Source organism: Melospiza melodia, chromosome W (genome assembly GCF_035770615.1).
Source record: "Melospiza melodia melodia isolate bMelMel2 chromosome W, bMelMel2.pri, whole genome shotgun sequence".
NCBI classification, from domain to species: domain Eukaryota; kingdom Metazoa; phylum Chordata; class Aves; order Passeriformes; family Passerellidae; genus Melospiza; species Melospiza melodia.
In genome coordinates this window covers 57,217,925-57,239,355 of record NC_086225.1, presented here as the reverse complement: position 1 = coordinate 57,239,355, position 21,431 = coordinate 57,217,925, and positions in this window count along the sequence as shown.

Below are 21,431 nucleotides of genomic sequence, written 5' to 3'. Positions count from 1 at the left end.
TTTGTTTGCAAGGGAAGAGGGCTGTGGTTTGTGTTTGGGGGCCTGTGGCTTGGAGTGGCCGGCTGACTCCGGAAAATCCACGATAGGCAGGATGGTTCAGAGCCCTAAGTTGCCACCAGTGCCAAGTCAGGTTGCTTTGATACTAAAACGAGGCTTGTGCAATCTGCCATCCAGAAGTGGAGCAGGTGAGTTTTGTTTGCAAGGGAAAAGGGCCGTGGTTTTTGTTTGGGGGCCTGTGGCTGGGAGTGGCCGGCTGGCTCCTGAAAATCCACGTTACACAGTATGGTTCCCAGACCCAAGGTGGCACCAGTGCCAAGTCGGGCTGGTTTGATAATACCAAGTGGCTCCTGCAATCTGCCACCCAGAAGCGAGGCATCTGAATTTTGTTAGCCAGGGAAACGGGCCGAGGTTTGTGTCTGGTGGCCTATGGCTGGGAGAGGCGGGCTGGCTCCTGAAAAGCTACTATAGGCGGGATGGTTCCCAGACCCATGGTGGCACCAGTGCCGAGTAAGGCTGGTTTGATAGTACCAAGTGTCTTCTGCAATCTGCCATCCAGAAGCTAGGAAGCTGAGTTTTGTTTGCCAGAGAAAAGGGCCTTGGTTTGATTTTGAGGGCTTGTGGCTGAGAGTGGCCGGCTGGCTCCTGAAAATCCACGATACGCAGGATGGTTCCCAGACCCAAGGTGGCACCAGTTCCAAGTCAGGCTGGTTTGATAGTACCAAGTGGCTCCGGCAATCTGCCATCCAGAAGCGGGGCATCTGAATTTTGTTAGCCAGGGAAAAGGGCCGTGGTTTGTGTTTGGCAGCCTATGGCTGGGAGTGGCCGGCTGGCTCCTGAAAATCCACAATACGAAGGATGGTTCCTAGACCCAAGGTGGCACCAGTGCCAAGTCAGGCTGGTTTGACAGTGCCAAGTTGTTCCTGCAATCTGCCATCCAGAAGCGGGGCATCTGAATTTTGTTAGCCAGGGAAAAGGGCCGTGGTTTGTGTTTGGCAGCCTATGGGTGGGAGTGGCCAGCTGGCTCCTGAAAATCCACAATACGCAGGATGGTGAGACAGAGTAAAGATCTATTCTGAATTAAGTGAAGTGTCTAAGAGAAGTAAAAAGTCTGTGAGGCTAAAGTTGAAAGAAGAACTCGCATGCCGAGACAGCAAAGAGACAGAGAAAGAAAAACAAAAAAGACTACAAAGTCGATTTGCTTCCGACTTAGAAATTCCTTTGATAAAAAAGAACTAGTGCTAAATGTCACACAGAATGAATATGTATGAACTTATTGTGAAACTGTATGCATATGCATTTAGAAGAGAGATAAAAGAAGACTCGAAGTCTTCAGAAGTACTCATGCCTTGTTAAGAGACTTGCATCCGGCGCGCGTCATAAATAAACATACCAAACTTTACAACTTTTATAAAGTATTGAAGTTTCTTCTTTTCTCCGCAAAACATTATGGCGAGCCAGCTAGGAGTTCTCTGTCCCCGCAAGAACAAAGAAGATAGACAGACCTCCAAAGCGCGCCCTAAGATTTTTTCCTAGTAGAGCTCCGCTCGTCTCAACTTGCCACCTGCGAAGACAGACAAAGACCTGCTAGCCTGCAGAAGAAGATACAGTATGTACTAAAGAGCCCCCAGTGTATAAAAGAGAATAAATCTACAGTGCGAGGGGGTCAGTACTACCCGTGTTTGAAGCAGCCAAGTGAAGCCTGAAGCGCCAGCTGCAGCATGCTGCGGGAGCAGAGACAAAAGTGCCCCGCAGAGAAGCGAGTAGAACAATGTCTGTAATAGTATTTATCGTGTTTAAATGTAATAATTTGTGTAGATCTAGTACATTTTAACCGTGAGTATGAATATGAGCTCAAAGAGTTCCTTTGCCTTAAATGTTTGATTTTGATTGTGTCCAAGAAAATTGATGTAAATGCTGAATTATAGTATGCTTTGTTGTGTTGAGAAAAGCGAACACTTTGAGAAATATGCCCTTTCCCAGTAGTTTTGTGTAGTGATTTTCTTCCTCTGCATTGTAGTAATTTGATTCTCAGATTGTATAGTAGTGTTTGTAGAGATTTTAACATTTTGTTGCAACAAGAGTAGCATTTTACATAAGAGAACTATAGTACAGTAATTTATGCTTAATTAGGATAGAGTTAAAAGAATTCCAAAAATTCCCCCCCCTCACAGCAATTCAAGCCTTAGCTCTAGCGAATTTGAAATAAAGAGAAAGTGCGAGTGCAAGTGTTTGTGTCTGAAAGCATATCAGAGTTTCGGCTGTGACTAGCACAGCCTTTTTGCAAAGCAGTAAAACAAGTGTAAGTAGACACAGAGCTTAATTACATTGTGCAAGAAAAGAACTAAAAAAGACTGATATTTTGTTTGCTCAAAATATAGTGTCTATGTCACGTTTTTGATTAACATGCTGTGTGAAGTGACAGAAGCTGTCCCCTGGGCACAGGGACAGCTCTGGCTGCCCCATCTCCCCAGAGAACACGAGAATAGCCTGTAAGCGAAAGCTATATGTGCAGTTATTATTGCAGTGCAGTGTTTATGAGAAACACTAGTTTTGCTGTTCTAATAAGTGTCAGAGCACATGTAAATTAGAGGTTTCTAATCAAGCAAATTCAGAACCTAAGGTCTTAGAACTTGTGTGTAAGAACCACATCTGATACCTGCCACCTAGAGCTGTGTGTATGAAAAGAAAGTTAAAAAACTACTGTGAAAGTCTGTAAAAAAGTTTGAGTAAAAGCGAAATAGAGCAAAGAGAAATAAATAATGAGAACTGACCAGAGCAAAAAAGTTCCTAAATTAGCCCCTTTTAAGAGAAGCTCACTAAGAGAAAGCTGCCAGTAAGAGCAGCTCAGAAAATAAAAAGATTTATAATACTTCATTGCTGTTAGTACTGTTTTAAAATAAGAAGATAAATAAGATAGAGTTTTGTATGCTGAAATGTCTTTGTGTTTTAAGAAATCACCCAGATTTCTTGAAAAGGGAAAACAAGGAAAAGAGAAAGCAAATCAAACATGTTGTTCAGCATGCAACATAAAATAGCGACGTATGAAATCAAGCAAAGATTATCGTGCTAAAATGCAAAGCAATCACAGTTCACAAAATGAGTACATATGACTTGCTAAAGACTCCTCCCAAAGTAAGAGAAGAAAAGTAAAAATGACCTCGCCAAAAGAAAAGAATTTTTGTTGACACAAGAGCCATATATTCAGTTTTAAATAAAACTTTAGTACCTGTAGAGAATGTTTATGTTGCAGTGTAGAGAACAACTGAACAACTAGCCAGTCTGAGAAAGCATCCTTGTGCAAACCTTTAAAGTAATATGTGTACTATGTGTACCTAAAAGCTTTTGTACAATTCGCTCAATTTGCTAAACATTCTCAAATGAAAAAAGTTACTCTAGAAGCAAATGATATAAAGATGTTAAGCTTAACATTAACAGACACTGAAATTAAGAAAAATATTAGTAAAGAAATATTAGAATAAGTAAACAAGTGTTTTCAAGAGTATGAGCCTCTGCTGTACCAGAGAAAGTAAAGATGCTCCCCCATGAGCATCAAGTTTAAAGAAAAAACACAACTAGTGAGAACTGAGTAGTACCCTCAAAAAGAAAATAAAAAAAGAATCAGCCCAATAACTGATAGTACTAGATTAAGAGCTGTCAATAAGATAACACAAAATTTATACCCTGTAGTAGCAAATCCATATGCCTTACTAACTTGTTTAACACCTGAGCTAACCTAATTCACTGTTTTAAGCCTAAGAGATGCCTTCTTTTACCTCCCTATCCACGAAGCCAGCCAAAAAATTTTTGCATTCAAACTCAAGCTCACATAATCCATGTGCCTGAAAGCTTCAAGATTCCCCACTCCGATTGAAGAACAGCTTGCAAAGACCCAGAGTCCCAAGAAGCTCCACAAGAGGAAAGGAGGCTGTTTCAGTACGTAGACAATCTTCTAGTAGCCACTCAGATGAGAGAAGCAAGAGAAGCCTAAACAGTAAGCCTTTTAAATTTCCTAAGACCCCAAGAACGCAGAGTCTCAAAGAAAAAAGCACAAGTAGTGAAACAGAAAGTAATCTGCCTGAAGTAAGAAGTGAGTGCTGAGCAGCAGACTTTAAAGCAGAGAAGCCGTATGCCAAACCCTGAAACCCCAAACAACGAAAGAACTCCGAACCCTCTTAAGCATAGTAAAATAGTGCCAGCTGTAAGTTTATAATTATGAACTGCTCGCCAGACCCCTCTATGCTCTTGTTGCCAATAGAAACAGAAATCTCCAGTAGACACAAGACACCACATGAGCCTTTCGCCAGCTAGAGAGAGTGCCCTCATGTCAGCTCCAGCTTTAAAACTTCCAGATGTAAGTAAACCATTCTATCTATTTTTCCCACGCAAAAAATTGCCCAAAGAATACTGACTCAAGACTTAGACCCTTACTGAAAAGCAGTTGCTTACTTCTCTAAGCAACTAGATGCAACAGCCAAAAGATAGCCAAGTTGCCTCAGAGCTGTAGCAGCCGTTGTGCTGAATATTCAAGAAGCACGCAAGTTTACCCTGAAACAAAAATGACTGTGCTAGTGTCCCACACAGTGTCCGCAGCACTAGAAGTAAAGAGTAGCCACTAGCTCTCACCACAAAAGTTTCTGAAATACCAAGCCATCATAGTAGAGCAAGACAATGTAGAGATAGTAGTGACTAATATTGTCAACTCAGCTTCTTTTCTCAGTAGACACCAGAGTTACCTAGAGACCACCGAAGCTACCTACTCCCGCCGCCCAGACTTAAGAGACACTCCTCCGAACGATGCAAAGACCTAGTTCACTGACAAGAAAGCAACATTGCAAAGTTCACAGTGACTACCTGCAGAGAAGTAATCGAGTCTAGACCCTTACCAACAAGTACCTCTACGCAAAAAGCTAATTGCCCTGACCCGTGCCCTAGAAAGGGCAAAAGAGAAGAGAATAGCCATCTTCATAGACCCAAAAAATGCATTTAGTCATACATGCACATAGAGCCATCTAAAAAGAGAGAAGGCTGCTGACCTCACAGAGAAAGAAGAAACAATCCAGCTGCTAGAAGCAGTTCAACTACCTGAAAAGACATATTAAAGCACACTAGAGAGTGAGCTTAAAATTAAAAAAAAGAAATGAGCTAGCAAATAGAGAAGCAAAGAAAGCAGCAAAGAGTGAAGTACAAATTTTCCTCAAAAGTAAGCCATAATACAATAATACTAACCAAAAAAGACGTACAACTGCAAAGAGTGAGCTACCATTGAAAGAGAGCTAGTAATCCCTTCCCATTTTCGTAGTTACTAGTGAAAGAAGAGCACTAAAAAACACACTAGAACCTAACTACTTAAAAGCCTTTTATAGAGTGTAGCTCCTTTTCGAAATGACCAAAACTGCGAGTGATACAAAGTGCATTAAAATGAAGTGTTGACTTTGAAGCAGTAATTTCCACAAGCTTTCTAAAACACACATCTAATTGAAACAATCGTTGTATCGTTGTCAAGAATTTATATGCCACTATCACTCAAGTAAGCCGACAATGTGATCCTTGCCTCCAGACTAACCCCAAAATACGCCCCCAGCCAAAACTCAGTCAGACTAAGAGAGGCCATGGGCCTGTACAACAGTAACAAATTAACTTTTCAAAACTCCCAAAGAAAGGGAAGTATCAGTATTTACTAGTATAATAGATACATTTTCAAAGTAGCCAGAAACATTCCCCACCAGAACTGTCAAAGCTCAAGAAGTGACCAGATTATTTTTATAAAGAATAATACCACGCTTCAGAGTTCCAGCCACGATATCCTCAGATAAAAAATCACATTTCATTTCCAAAATTGTGCAACAAATTAGTAGCCATCTAAGCATAGATCAAGAACTTCACACCCCATACCACCCCCAATCAAGCAGCCAAGTAAAGAGAATAAATCATTTGATTAAGCAGGAAATCATAAGACTAGAGCAAGAAGTTAATCTACCTTAGCCCAAGCTCTTCCACTAGCACTATTGCAAATTCAAACTAAACCTTAAGCTAAAAAAATGCTGAATCCTTTTAGAATGCCTTATAAAAGACCATATAGAATACAAAGAGAATGTCCATAATGTCCACCTACATAGTAGCATTAAGCAAACAGTTCAGAGTAATTGAGAAACATGTGGCTAGAACTCAGAGCAGAGAGTTAAATAGCCTAGAGATGATGTACATGTTAAGTCTCTTACAGAGAAGACTTCAGAACCACAGTAAGACAGACCACTGCAAGTACTTCTCACCACCTTCACTGCAATCAAAATCAAAGAGCAAAATGCCTAGATCCACCACTCTCAAGTGAAGAAAGCCCAGAAACCCCTTAAAGAGTGATGCCAAGAGACAATGAACTGAGATTAAAACTTACTCGGGCAAACTGAGTATATTGCAGTCGAAAGTAGCTCATATTTTAGTTTGTAGAATTGTATTGTGTGTAATCATAACTAAAGTTTCAGAACTTGAGAGTACCTCTGTTCAAAGTAATGATAAATAGCCTTAATCCCTAGCATTTAATCAGTATACTGGATCCATAAGAAAACCTTCTGAGATAAAAGATTTAAACATATCTACTGTAGTAATCCACGAAAATCAAGTATGTGAAGACCAAAAATAGCAAGAACAAGAACTGTAAACTCTTCAAAGAATCAAAAGAGAAAAAATCAAAGTAAAGTGCCAAGTCATCAATAGAGTAGCTTATGAGAGACCAAATGTAATTAGTATCTGAACCTCCCCTAGTGTATATGAACACCAAGAAGTCTGTGGTAACCTGAGTGAATCAGACTGTTAGTGTAATTTCACCTTAATACAACCTGTAGAAGTGACCTGCCTTTGAACTCGAATTACTATCAGACTTTCATTTGAATTCAAAGCAGACTCTGCACTTTTTACCACAGCAGAGCCTTATACACCCCATACTAGTTCAGACCCTACCCAAACTCCAAACTTATACCTAACGTAGTAAAGAATGTAACTGAACAACAGCTCCTTAGGTCATTTTCCAAGCCAGTTAGCTGAACACTCAAGCAATGACTGGTAAAGTGTGCTGAACTGCAAGTAGTAAATTAACCCAAACAAGAAAAGTGATTTTCTTTATTTATAGCTATCCCTTTTCCTACTAAAATTTAGATCAGTGATTGTCCCAGTCTGAAGCAGTTAGATTCTGCTTAAAAGAGGTAGAGAGAGACTCCCCCTCAGAACTCAACAGCAAGCTATAAAATTTTGAGCATCACTTTTGTGCTGAGTGTTTCAAGTAGCAAAAACCTAATCCCAGTTTCTTCTGAAGCACTGCAATGAATTTAAGCTCTTCTCTTAGACTTCCCCTTCATTATTCACTTAAAGCTTAGACCTGAAGCTAAGAGCAAAGTGGGTGAAGTTTCGTAAACCAAAAAAGACATTGCTGCTTGCCACACATCTGAGAAATCAAGTGCTCTAGAGAAAGAAAGAGATTCCTGAAGTCTCTACATTTCAGAACAAACATCTGCCTCAAATATGACCTAAACCTCTGTCAGATACACTTGTGAAGTGTGTCTGAATTTGCAGTGTGAGCCCAGCACATCCCTCTAGCAGAGAGAAATAGTCATAAACAAAAAACAGTTCCTGTTCCCCATAACAAACATCTAACTAGCATATTAGAGACAAGATTAAGAGTTTTAAATAGAATTGATTCAGAAATACTAGTGAATAAACTAGCCACTGCAGCAAGTAACCTAACAAAATTGAAACAACCTTTATAGTAATCTCTATTAGCATTAAGAACTAGCCAGTGACAGATTTCAAAAGTACTGCCAAAGTAAAGAAGTATGAAAAAGCCGAAGACCAAAACCACAAGTTGATAGTAGAAGCACTTAGTATAGTACAAAATAATGTGTCTTTAGCTTTCAGTTGTATACAACCACAGTTATAAATACAAGCAACAGCAGCTCTGATCATATGAGAAAAGAGTGAAAGTAATTTTCCAGCTGAAATTCAAGAAATTGTGTTAGATAATACAATTGATTTTTAAAAAAACTTTCAATCCTAACAGACTATAGTGAATTTCACCTGTGATCCTGTTTCTAATGTAGCAACTGCCTTTGTGCTTCCATACATAATGCCACTGTTTGTTATCCATCCCATCATTGCCCTAAAATTAAACCATGAAAAAACAATATCCTTCAGAACATAGAGTGTAAGCACGAAAAATGAATAGAAAGTAGCAAACAGTAAACTTGAAATCCTGCATTACTAGAGAACAAATGAAATTCATTTGTAAAAGCAATACTATTAATGCTCAAGATGTGTGTTTAGACACTGAACAGAGTATTTGTCACTTTAAAATTCATCCAGTCACTAACCAAAAAACTGTGCTCGTATATACAAAAAAGAGTGTATGCTTGAGAACTGCTTGTGCTGCTGTACAAATTGATAGCAATGATGATATTCTGTCTAGTAAAAACCATTCTAATCTCTGTATATGTAATTTTGTTAAGATTATTAGATGTGATCTTTAAGTAGTGACCAACTGCAAATAGAATCTTTAATAAGTTGTGCCACCCCATTGCAATTTTGCCACTATTAGTTAGAGTAAGCTTAAAATTATCTATTATATTGTTAATTTAGAACTAGAGAAGGCTACAACGAATAGCTGTAATAACATCTTTGTCAAAAGCACATAGTAAAGCACTAAAAAACACTTACTATTGTAAAAGTTTTCATTAAGTAAAAGAATTTACTTATTTCCTAGGAAAGGGGGGAATGAGACAGAGTAAAGATCCATTCTGAATTAAGTGAAGTGTCTAAGAGAAGTAAAAAGTCTGTGAGGCCAAAGCTGAAAGAAGAACTCGCATGCCGAGATAGCAAAGAGACAGAGAAAGAAAAACAAAAAAGACCACAAAGTCGATTTGCCCCCGACATAGAAATTCCTTTGATAAAAAAGAACTAGTGCTAAATGTCACACAGAATGAATATGTATGAACTTATTGTGAAACTGTATGCATATGCATTTAGAAGAGAGATAAAAGAAGACTTGAAGTCTTCAGAAGTACACATGCCTTGTTAAGAGACTTGCGTCCGGCGCGCGTCATAAATAAACATACCAAACTTTACAACTTTTATAAAGTTGTGAAGTTTCTTCTTTTCTCCGCAAAAAAATGGTTCCCAGACCCAAGGTGCCACCAGTGCCAAGTCGGGCTGGTTTGATAGTACCAAGTGGCTCCTGCAATCTGCCATCCAGAAGCGGGGTAGCCGAGTTTTGTTTGTCAGGGAAACGGGCCATGGTTTGAGTTTTTGGGGGCCTGTGGCTGGGAGTGGCCGGCTGGCTTCTAAAAATCCACAAAACGAGGGATGGTTCCCAGACCCAAGGTGGCACCAGTGCCAAGTCGGGCTGGTTTGATAGTACCAAGTGGCTCCTGCAATCTGCCATCCAGAAGTGGGGTAGCTGAGTTTTGTTTTTCAGGGAAACGGGCCGAGGTTTGTTTTTGGGGGCCTGTGGCTGGGAGTGGCCAGCTGGCTCCTGAAAATCCACGATACGCGGGAGAGATCCCAGACCCAAGGTGGCAACAGTGCCAAGTCGGGCTGGTGTGACAGTGCCAAGTGGTTCCTGCAATCTGCCATCCAGAAGCGGGGCATCTGAATTTTGTTAGGCAGGGAAAAGGGCCGTGGTTTGTGTTTGGCAGCCTATGGCTGGGAGTGGCCGGCTGGCTCCTGAAAATCCACAATACGCTGGATGGTTCTCAGACCAAAGGTGGCACCAGTGCCAATTCGGGCTGGTTTGATAGTACCAAGAGGCTCCTGCAATCTGCCATCCAGAAGCCGGGTAGCTGAGTTTTTTTTGTCAGGGTAAAGGGCCGAGGTTTTTTTTGGGGGGCCTGTGGCTGCTAGTGGCCGGCTGGCTTCTGAAAATCCACGTTATGCAGGATGGTTCCCAGACCCAAGGTGGCACCAGTGCCAAGTCGGACTGGTTTGATAGTGCCAAGTGGCTCCTGCAATCTCCCATGATCACATGAAGAAATACTTTCTGGTGTCCGTACTGGGCCATATGCTCTTTCTTCTCTCCCTCAACTTCTCCATCACCTCTCATCTTTTTCACATGCGCTATCTTCAAGGTCCACAGGCTACTTTTCACAGAATCTTCAGGCCTGATGCAGTAAGAATGATGAATAGAACAGAGCTGGGATCTATTTTCCAGTTTGGATAAAATGCATTCTGCACACAAATCCAAGGGGAAGGTGCTGCCCCGATGCCCCGAAAAGCTTTCACTACTGCTAGTGTTCTACGTCAACCGCAACTTTGTCTGAAAGAAAAGCTTTTTCTCTGAGAGCATCTGAGAGGTTTGCATGAAGCACTGATATCTGACATAAGCAATTTTGAATAGGAGAGGAAAAAGAAAATGGCAAGAAGTTTTTAATTTTAGTGGTTTCAATTTTCATTTCCGTGCACTTTTTCAAAACTTGTCAGCTCAAATGCCCATCAACATCTTTTAGTCATCTGTAAGTCAGTATTCATATAAAATGTGCTTCAAATCCAACGAATTTCAAATTTGCACCCCAAGTTTCTATGCCTAGATTTATGATTTCCTACACATATTAGATGAAAGTGTTGGAAAAGAAATGAAATTTAGCAAAATATTTAATTATAGTGAGTTGTGTGTGAACTGGTTTGTTTAAAAAGTAGTTTTGTAGCCGTTGAAAAGTGTGTTGAGTTTTGTGTGTAACCTAGCAGGTAGTCTTAGGGATTTAATAAATAATTAAACTAGTGCAGGAAAGTAAGAATGCTATCCTGTCTGGAGGCAGCATACAATGCTCTTAGAATAAGATAGGCAGAGGATTAATGATCTTGTTTGTGAACCAAGGAATGTATCCCAAGGGGTCTGTGACCAGGCAAGGGGAACGGGGAACTGTTTCTTAGAGACTAGGCAAGGGGAACGGGAAAACTGTTTCTTGGAGACTTTGTTCTGAATCGCATGTATAAGAGGGAAGCACCCATACGTGAATTTCGGGGCTCGGATTTTGGGACGTGAGTCCCCCAGTTCCCCGGGCCCTTAATAAAGCACCCACAAAACTTATCCGAGTTTTGTGTCATTTATCAATCGGGCAACAGTTTTCCGGCGACCGCGGCAGGACTCCAAGGGCTGCTGGGGCGGTTCGTGTCCCGATCCACTCCAAGCCGGCACCGAGCACTTCTCGGGGAGTAATCGGTCGTGCCCGACACCCCGCGCCTGTTGGAAAACTGCCAAGGTAAGCCCGAAGGTGCTTTATATTGGAAAAAGGTGATAATTTGATTTGGATTTGGTGGTTGGTAAAAAAAGCCTAGGCTCCGGCCATAAGATGTCTAAGGACGCAGAACCGGAACTCGCCTCCTGTTTGTTTTAGGGAAGGACGGCGAGAAGGTATATTGGTTTAAGGTATATTGGTTTATTGTGATTATTAGTGGAATTAAAGGTTGTAATGTGATGTCTTTTAAAACTTTTAAAACCTTAGTGCAAGCCAATGGTAAAATACCTGGAAATACACCAATAGGTTGTATATTGAAATGGTGGAAAAGTGAGGGGTATTATCAAGAATTGGATAAAAGCAAAATGATAGATTATTGTAATCATTGGTGGCCTGAATATGAGATTGGGGAAGCGGGATGGCCGGTGAATGGTACACTGGAATTGGGGATAATGGAATCTTTGATGCAATTTTTAAGGAGAAATGAGAAATGGGATGAAATACCATATTTGGATTTGTTTTTCGTTTTATATCGGAAAGAGGAATGGCAAAAGGAATGCGGTATTTTTGTTTTAGAAGTGAATGATGAAAGGCAGTGTGTGGGATGTAAAGAAAGAAAGGAGCGTAATTTGTATCTTTCAGTCGAGGAAGATTTGTCTTATTGTATAGCACCTCCGAGGGTTCCGATTGCTCCTAATGTGCCCCCTGCTCCCCCTGTGGATATAGCTATAAAAACAGGATCTAGTGAGAGTGATAGTGATGGTGGTGATGGTGAAAAGAATGAGAGTGTTAAAAGAACTCTGTTAGCAGGGCGGACTCGCAAGGGAAGGAAGGGGCAGTAGGGGCCACAGTTAATTGCGCCGTTGAGGGAAGCTGTGGGACCACAGGGAGAAAGGATACTTATAAAGGTGCCTTTCTCCCTCAGGGATTTGGTAATATGGAAGCAATCAGCGGGGAGTTATCGGGAGGTTCCTGAAAGGGTGGCAAGGGTGGTTAAAATGATAATAAAGACTCAGAATCCGGACTGGAATGATTTACAGGTATTATTAGATACTATAATGGATTCCACGGAAAAGGAAATGGTTATTAGAGCCACTAGAGAAAAGGCTGGAGGTAGCGTGGAAGGTATACAACAACAGGGAAAAAGAAACTGCAAAAAGACAACAAGCTAGTATTCTGGTTGTAATGCAACAGACAGGGGCAGGAAGAAGACCCATTAGGGGTCGAATCGGGGAGGAGCTAATCGCAGACAAAGGGGGTTGGCAAGAGGTCGGGGAGGATTTGGGTTTGCACCTAACATGGGGAGGTTGGATCCAAACCAGTGTGCGTTTTGCCGACAACTGGGACACTGGAAAAATGAATGCCCGGTTAGAGGAGGTATGGGCATGGGAAACATGGGATTAAGGACAGTTCCAATGGGGAATGCTCCTATGGGAGGATTCACGGGAGGACCAGCAGAAGTCGCTCAAGCACTAGTTTTGGGAAACTATCAGAATCAAAGCTGACTAGAAAAAGATTTAAAGGTAGTTTTAGAAATAGATGGAAAGGATCAAGAATTTATGGTAGACACTGGAGCTACTTATTCTGTACTCAATAGACGATTGGGACCTTTGAGTGACAAAACGGTACAGGTGGTGGGGGCAACAGGGAAGCTAGAAGAACAACCATTTTTACAACCTTTAAATCTTAGGTTTGGGGGGAAGGAATTAGATCACCAATTTTTGTATATGCCAAACTGCCCCACACCCCTTCTTGGCAGAGACCTGTTGTCCCGACTTAATGTGAAAATAATATTTGAAGGGGGAAGGGTGAAATTGGAAATACCTGAGGAACAAATAGCAGGCATTTTTGTGATCAAGGAAGTGGATGCCTCTCCTATTCCAGAAGAAATTGAGCAGGCTGTAGTACCCTGGGTATGGGAGTCAGGGGTCCCCGGAAAATCTAAAGCTGCGCAGCCAGTAAAGGTGGAACTAAAGGAAGGGGCCTGACCAGTGAGGATAAAGCAATACCCCTTGAAGCTTGAGGCAAGGAGGGGAGTAGCCCCGTTAATTAAACAATTTTTGGCTCAAGGAATATTACAGGAATGTGAATCGGAGTATAATACTCCAATTTTTCCAGTAAAGAAACCTAATGGTAAGTACCGTTTGGTACAGGACTTAAGGGCTATTAATGAAATAGTGAAAGACATACATCCAGTTGTTGCTAATCCTTATACCTTGTTAACATCTGTATCGGAGGAGTTTAAATGGTTCTCAGTGATTGACCTTAAAGATGCCTTCTTCTGCATCCCACTGGCAGTAGAGAGTAGGAAATATTTTGCCTTCAAGTGGAGTCCTGATTTTGGGAGAAAGAAGCAGCTTATGTGGACGAGACTCCCACAGGGATTTAAATGCTCCCCTAGTATTTTTGGAAGCCAACTGGCCAAGGAGCTGGAGGAATGGAAGATAACCCAGGTAACAATATCCCCATCCTTGTATATATTCCTGCAGTACATGGACGACATTTTCCTGGCTACTAAGGAAAGGGAAATGTGTGTGGAATTAACAATTAAATTACTCAACATGCTTGGCCAAGCAGGGTATTGGGTTTCTAAGGAAAAAGCTCAATTGGTCAAAAATAGCGTTATTTACCTCGGTTGTGAGATCACACAAGGGCAGAGACGTTTGGGAGTAAACCGAATAGAGGCAATATGTGCTATTCCTTTGCCTCGTAACCATCAGGAATTGAGATCTTTTCGAGGAATGGTGGGATGGTGTCGACTGTGGATCATGAATTTCGGTCTCCTAGCCAAGCCACTATATGAGGCCTTGAAGCAGCATCGGTTGGAGTGGACAACACAGCAAAAGAAGGCCTTCCAGGAATTGAAGCAGGTACTAAAGGAGGCCCCAGCCCTAGGACTCCCTGACCTGACCAAGGAATTCCAGTTGTACGTGAATGAGAGGCAAAAACTGGCATTGGGGGTCCTCACCCAGAAGGTGGGATCCTGGAAGAGGCCAGTGGGATACTTCTCTAAACAACTGGATTCGGTAAGTTCCAGGTGGCCCTCATGTTTACGAGCCGTGGCGGCAACAATAATTATTATTCAAGAGGCCCGGTAATTGACTTTGGGGGCAAAAATGAAAGTGTTTGTTCCTCATATGGTAATGGCCGTTTTGGAGCAAAAGGGGGGTCACTGGCTATCATCCAGTCGAATGTTGCAATACCAGGCCATCCTGAGAGAACAGGATGATATTGAAATAAAGACTACTAATCATGTTAATCCAGCAGAGTTTTTACGCAGTGACCAGGAGGCTGGGGGACTGGTGCACGATTGCGTAGAGGTAATTGAACAAGTATATGCCAGCAGACCCGACCTAAAGGATAAACCATTGGAAGAACCTGAATGGGAACTATACACTGATGGATCCAGTTTTGTCGAGAATGGGACTCGCTATGCCGGGTATGCAGTGGTAACATTGGATCAGGTAATAGAAGCAAAGGCTTTGTTACCTGGAACTTCGGCCCAGAAGGCAGAGGTGATTGGACTCACCAGAGCCCTGTATTTGAGCAAGGACAAAAGGGTTAATAAATTCTAAATATGCCTTTGGTGTGGTTCATGTACATGGGGCGTTATGGAAGGAAAGGGGGCTTTTTAATTCACAGGGAACCAACATCAAGCACCGGGAAGAAGTGCTACAGCTACTGGATGCGGTACACAGTCCCAAAGCAGTTGCAGTAATGCATGTTAGAGGACATCAGACTGCGGAAGGAGACGTTTACAGAGGAAATCGATTTGCTGATGTTACAGCACGGCAAGTGGCACGGGAAGTATGGACTCAAATGGCATCGGTACCGGTAAGAACAAATCCGGCTACCCCATACCTGAATCAGGAGTCCAAATATTCAATAGAAGATGGAAAACTAATAAACTTGCTAGGGGCACAGAAGAATCAACTTGGGTGGTACGTTACACCAATGGGACAAATAGTGGTACCTACTCGCATAATGAAATTTATTTTGGAATCAGAACATAATAAATGTCATTGGGGGGCAGAAGTATTGGCAAAATTTTTGAAGAATGAGATAATCTCTAATCAGATGTTAACAATGGCAAAAAAAGTTAATGCAATGTGCCCGATATGTTTGAAAAATAATCCAGTAGTTAGGAGACAAATACAAATGGGAAAGTTGCAAGTCGGGCCACAACCAGGAGATTACTGGCAAGTTGATTTTTCTGAATTGCCTAGGGCACAGGGATACAGATACTTGTTAGTGTACGTATGTACATTCTCAGGGTGGCCGGAAGCTTTTCCATGTAGAACTAATCAGGCTAAGGTGGTGGTAAAAACCTTGTTAAAAGAAATAATACCAAGATTTGGAGTACCTTTAGGATTGTCATCAGATAGGGGTCCGCATTTTATAGCTGGGGTAGTGCAGGAATTAGCACAAATGTTAGATATAACCTAGAATTTGCATACCCCCTAGAGACCTCAGTCTAGTGGGCAGGTGGAAAGGATGAAATAAACCCTGAAAGGACAAATCAAAAAGATTTGCCAAGAAGCTAAACTGCACTGGCCTCAAGCTTTGCCTTTGGCCCTACTCAGGATTCGAATTAAACCAAGGGAAAAGGTAGGCATAAGTCCATATGAGATATTATATGGCAAACCATATCATGCAACTGTATTAAAAGGGGAGGTACATGTGAGTGGGGACCAGGCGATTGCAGAGTATGTTATGTCACTTAATAAGATCTTGAATTCTTTAAGAAATACGTTACAGTGGAATAGACCGCTCACGCTGGAGAATTCTGTCCACGACATCCAGCCTGGGGACCAGGTGTACGTCAAGAAGCGGATCACGGATCCGCTACAGGAATCATGGAGTGGACCCCACCAGGTGATGATGACGACCTACACGGCGGTGAAGGTCCAGGAGATGGATGCTTGGATCCATTACACCAGGGTAAAGAAGGCACCGTTCCAATGGGAAACCCAGATAGTGTCTCCAACCCGGATGATCTTCCGCGCAAAGCCGCCTTCTTAATTATATTACTGCTAGTGATCATGAGACTATTACCCGTTCAAGGGTCTACTCTAGTACAGGTTGAAGAAACAAAGGTTACAGTCATGGAAGGGATGGATGTTCAATTAACTTGTGTTATCTTTGACAGCCAGAAAGTTGAGGCCGGTGAAGTTATTGCAATATGGCAACGGGGGGCTGAAAGAAGCCGAGGCAAGATAGGAGTCGGTTGGGATCAGGATAAACAACAAGGAAACACGGTACTGAATCTTACCAAGGTAACCACAAACAATACGGGAGAATATACATGTTTGGTCAAAATACGGGATAGTTTTGATTACAAAAGAGTGAGTATGAGGGTTTTGCCACGGACAGGGGATCGTGCTGAAAACATAAAGGTTAATCCAGTATCAATGGCAGTGGACATGTGAGATGGGCCACCTCTCAGAATAAATTGTTCCTTCCTAGTAAGATCAAGATATCAAAGGAACCTTTGGGTCAAATGGTGGAAGCAAAATAGGGAACTGACCTGGGACAGAATAGAGGACGGGACCAGTTGGTGGGGGAAGGAAGGCAAAGGTTGTGGGTGGTCGAGTGTCACTAATCCTAGAATAGGAAATGCATGGTGGAGGCATGACAGAATGATGTTATCCTTACAGAGACACGGTAGAAGGAGTAGACGAGAGGTTAATGATACAATAGAACGAAATACTGAGCAGGAAAATTTAGTGGTAGGATTAATCAGAGATTTTGGGATCATGCAGAATGTGACTAAAATAACAGCTTGCCTGCCGTTACCACAGGCTGCAGGTGAACCAATTCCCTGGCGAATAATACCAGTAACCAAAATGCCTGAAACATTCAAGAATGTTTCATGGTCCTGCCAGTCAGTTCCCAAACCAGTAGATGTATGGAGGGATTTGTGTATAACCATTCGGGCTATGACTAGAGAGGAATGTGAAAAGAAATCCAATCATTATGGTTGGATTCAAAATACCAGGAGGTGTTTAATTGCAAACCCAATAGATGAGCCATGCAATACAGTACGAATAAGAATGAAATCCCAACAAAATGAGATGAGTTGTCAGAATGTCAAACAGAATTTTGACACCTGGAATAGTTGGAAGACATTATGGGGACCTAGTGTTTTGGAACACTATAATTACCTTGGGGAAGTACAATGGTGCATCCAATGGTCAGGAGTAAAGAATCAGTCACATTATAGGGCCCTTATCACGTCTACATCTTCCCGAGAGTTCAGACCGCAGAAAGAGGATTGGAATTGTACTGAGGTTTTTACATGTGATACACCGGAAGACCGAATCGGATTGGTACCGGTGAAAATGGCATTAAAGTGGGGATGCGAGTGTAGGGGGTATGATCACACGGTTAGCAGAGAGTCCATTGATGGACCTATAGATTGCAGATATACTACTGTGCACAGCCATGGAAATTTAGTCTGGGTGTTGGGACACGGACAGTGGACCACACATTTACCTCTAGATGGATCAGTAACACAAATCACCCTAGGGGTTCCCACATTGTGTCCATACTGGAAACAGAATAGATTGATCCAAAGGAAAGGACTCAGAAAGAGGGAAGAATCCCTAGAGGAGCAGTGGCATGAACCTGGCGCAGGAGTGCAATTTGGATGGATATTAGAGTCATTATTCCCTCCGGTAGCGACATATCGAAACAGGGAAATGCTCAACAATTTGTTAGGACAGACAGAAAGGTTGGCAGCAGCTACTAAGAAGGGATTTAAAGATCTAAATTTGCAATTGCAAGCTACATCAAGAATGACCCTACAAAACAGAATGGCATTGGATTTGCTACTGTTAAAGGAACATGGAGTTTGTGGTTACCTGAGTAGGAGAATAGATCATTGCTGTGTACACATTCCAAATGTTACACTTGAAGTTGAGAAAGATATTTCTCAACTGGCAGAAGTGGAAACAAAAACCAAGGAAATTGAAAAGGAAGCACAGCATAATTGGATAGGAGCAGTATTTGATTCTTTGGGGCTTCACCTGTCTGGCTGGATTACATCTACTATACAGTATGTACTAATGTTTTTAGTATTTCTAGTGACTATATGGATTGTATATAGATGCCTCTTAGGTGTGATCGAAAAGGAAAAGAGGCGATCTCTCCGGTTGCTGAAGGCGATGACCCGCGGGCGGCAGAATGAAGAACACTCCCCACCTTGTTATGAAGATGTTACTGTCAATACTGTTGATTGAGCATCCTTGCAGCAGGACTGAAGGATGCTCAAAAGGGGGGAAATGTTGGAAAAGAAATGAAATTTAGCAAAATATTTAATTATAGTGAGTTGTGTGTGAACTGGTTCGTTTAAAAAGTAGTTTTGTAGCCGTTGAAAAGTGAGTTGAGTTTTGTGTGTAACCTAGCAGGTAGTCTTAGGGATTTAATAAATAATTAAACTAGTGCAGGAAAGTAAGAATGCTAACCTGTCTGGAGGCAGCATACAATGCTCTTAGAATAAGATAAGCAGAGGATTAATGATCTTGTTTGTGAACCAAGGAAGGTATCACAAGGGGTCTGTGACCAGGCAAGGGGAACGGGGAACTGTTTCTTAGAGACTAGGCAAGGGGAACGGGGAAACTGTTTCTTGGAGACTTTGTTCTGAATCGCATGTATAAGAGGGAAGAACCCATACGTGAATTTGGGGGCTGGGATTTTGGGACGTGAGTCCCCCAGTTCCCCGGGCCCTTAATAAAGCACCCACAAAACTTAGCAGAGTTTTGTGTCATTTAACAATCGGGCAAAAAAAGGAAGGCCTTTTTTGCTGTGGGAGTGCTGGAACACTGGAACAGGTTGCCCAGAGAAGTTGTGGGTGTCCCATCCCTGAAAGTATTCAAGGTCAGCTTGGACGGGGCTTGGAGCAGCAACAAAGGAGAAGCTTGACGGTAGAGAAACAAAGTTGGACTGTAGAAGAAACTCAGATTGAAGTATAGGAGCAAGTTTTCTCTCAACTCTTGGGGTAAATTCAAAGTTGTACAAAATGACATTTATCTGTGCTATTCACTACTGTAACAGAAAGGTTCACGAAAACTGTACAGAAGATAGTACATTTTAAAAGAGATAAGAATTACAGCATAAAATCCATGGGATGGGTTACAACATGAGACACTCTCTAAGAGAAAATCTCTGTGTTTCAGCACTTCATCATGGTAAGATTTCATGAAGTGCCAAAGAAGGCGGCATGTCGAGAGTTTAGTTCAGGCACGGCTTAAAGAAAAAGGCCATGAAGCCATGCAATTGAGAGAAAAGTAAAAGGTAGTTGTGAAGCTGTTCCCAGCCTGACTTCTATAAACAATTAGACTGTTTCAGGCATCATTGTATAAACAATAAAGTTCTCAGGCAGTCTTCTCATAACAAGTGTAACACTCTCTCTGGGAAAAGATGGCACCCTGAGAACAGATGTGGAAGTTTTGGGAACTGTTCATATCACAGTGAGAACACTGGTTTTGTTTTGTGTAAACAATCAACGGTGTAGTAAAACAAAAGGTGTGGTTAGAGTTTTTTCTGTTAGCCTATCAAAAACCTGTATTTCGGAATATGCATGAAGTTCGTTAACGCTATTATTTAAGCTGACTGATCGACCAATAAATCGAGTTCGATGCATCAAAGGATTGGTCGTTCTCCCCTCACTTCAACAGCGGAAAAATATCATTCGGGACATTATTTACTGGAATTCAGCCTGGCCATTAGTAGGAACTGGCTTTGAACACATCATGTAGATATACCACACACACTTTCCCTTCACTGAAAAATTACTGTTTACAACGAATAAGCAATTGACGATCAAAATTGATTGAAAGCATCTTAAACATGTCAAGTATTTCATTGTAGATGATCTGTGATCCAAATGCCTCTTCCACCTTAGAGAGGGACAGAACAATTCTTCCATATCATGATGGTTTAAAATTGTATCAACCAATGTTTTCTGCTGAAAAGATATCATCTATTTTTTTCTATTTTTGGAAGAAAATATTCCTAGACATACAACAGGTGAGAACTAAGTAATTTTAAAGAAACAAATGAAATGAAAATATTCTGTAAATAGAATGAAATGAAAAGCTGTGTTTTAAATAGGAGCTAAATATTAAACAGAAGTTTTGTACCAGGCATTTGAATTACTGCACCAGCTCTTTTGCCCATCAAGAGAGGCATTTAGCATTTCAGTCTTTTCCAAGGTGTTCATGATCTGCTATGCTGATCTCTGTGTGTGCCTAGGTGTGTGTGGAAGGGGGGGCATGTGAAGGGGAGTGTGTATGTTTGCTTTACAATTGTTGTGGCAGATTCATGCCTCAGCTCCACATTTTGTTTTAGAAAGGTCACACAGAGTGGATATGAAGTTTCCTATCAACAAGACATCAATTCCCAAATCATCCATTTGACTCTACCTTATAAATCATGTGCTTTGTTGCATATTTTATCAAATATACTTTCAAGCCAGATGGAGGAAGGAGGATGTGGGAATCCCTCCACCATCTTGCAACTTTTATGCAAGTAGGTTTTCAAGAAAATCATCATTTCTCTTTTAAATATGTCTGGAACAGGCATGATGGTAGTGTCAACCTGCTGGAGTTTTTGTTGCTGGAAGAAGTTGTACAAAAGGATTGGTTTTTACATTGACCAGTTACTGAATCAAGCGCAGGAATACATTGGAAATTCAACTGGGGGTTCCTTTTCCCAGCACACTACTTCTAGAACGAGCTTGTACACTGAAGCTGAATCTTTTGCTCTCTTTTTGTTTCTTTCCTATTTTCTTGGCCTCTTTGCCACTATCTAGACAATTTTGGAACTTTTTTCCAAACTAAAATGGTTTCAGTAGTCTGATTGTGATCATACATTTTTACAAGGAATTTTAGAAATCTTTCCTCGAGTTAAGAAAGTCAAGGACTTAGGTCTTTTTCTTCCCTTATCAATATTGCAATGAAATTGATAAATAAAGACCAACTCTTTATTTTTGTTTTTAACCCAAGTAGATAATTCCCATCCATTAATAGATTTTGTGGACCAATACTTGCCATTCTGATGGAAGTTGTCACTTCTTAACGATAGGCATTCTGTGACTATGTTGACAGCACTTTGGGTCAAGATCCTAACTGGTCTTTGATACACATAGGGAGAAATTTGCTCAGCCAGTGTCAGTCTTAAGCATGTGTATCAGAAGATCTTTCTAGAGTTGGGAAT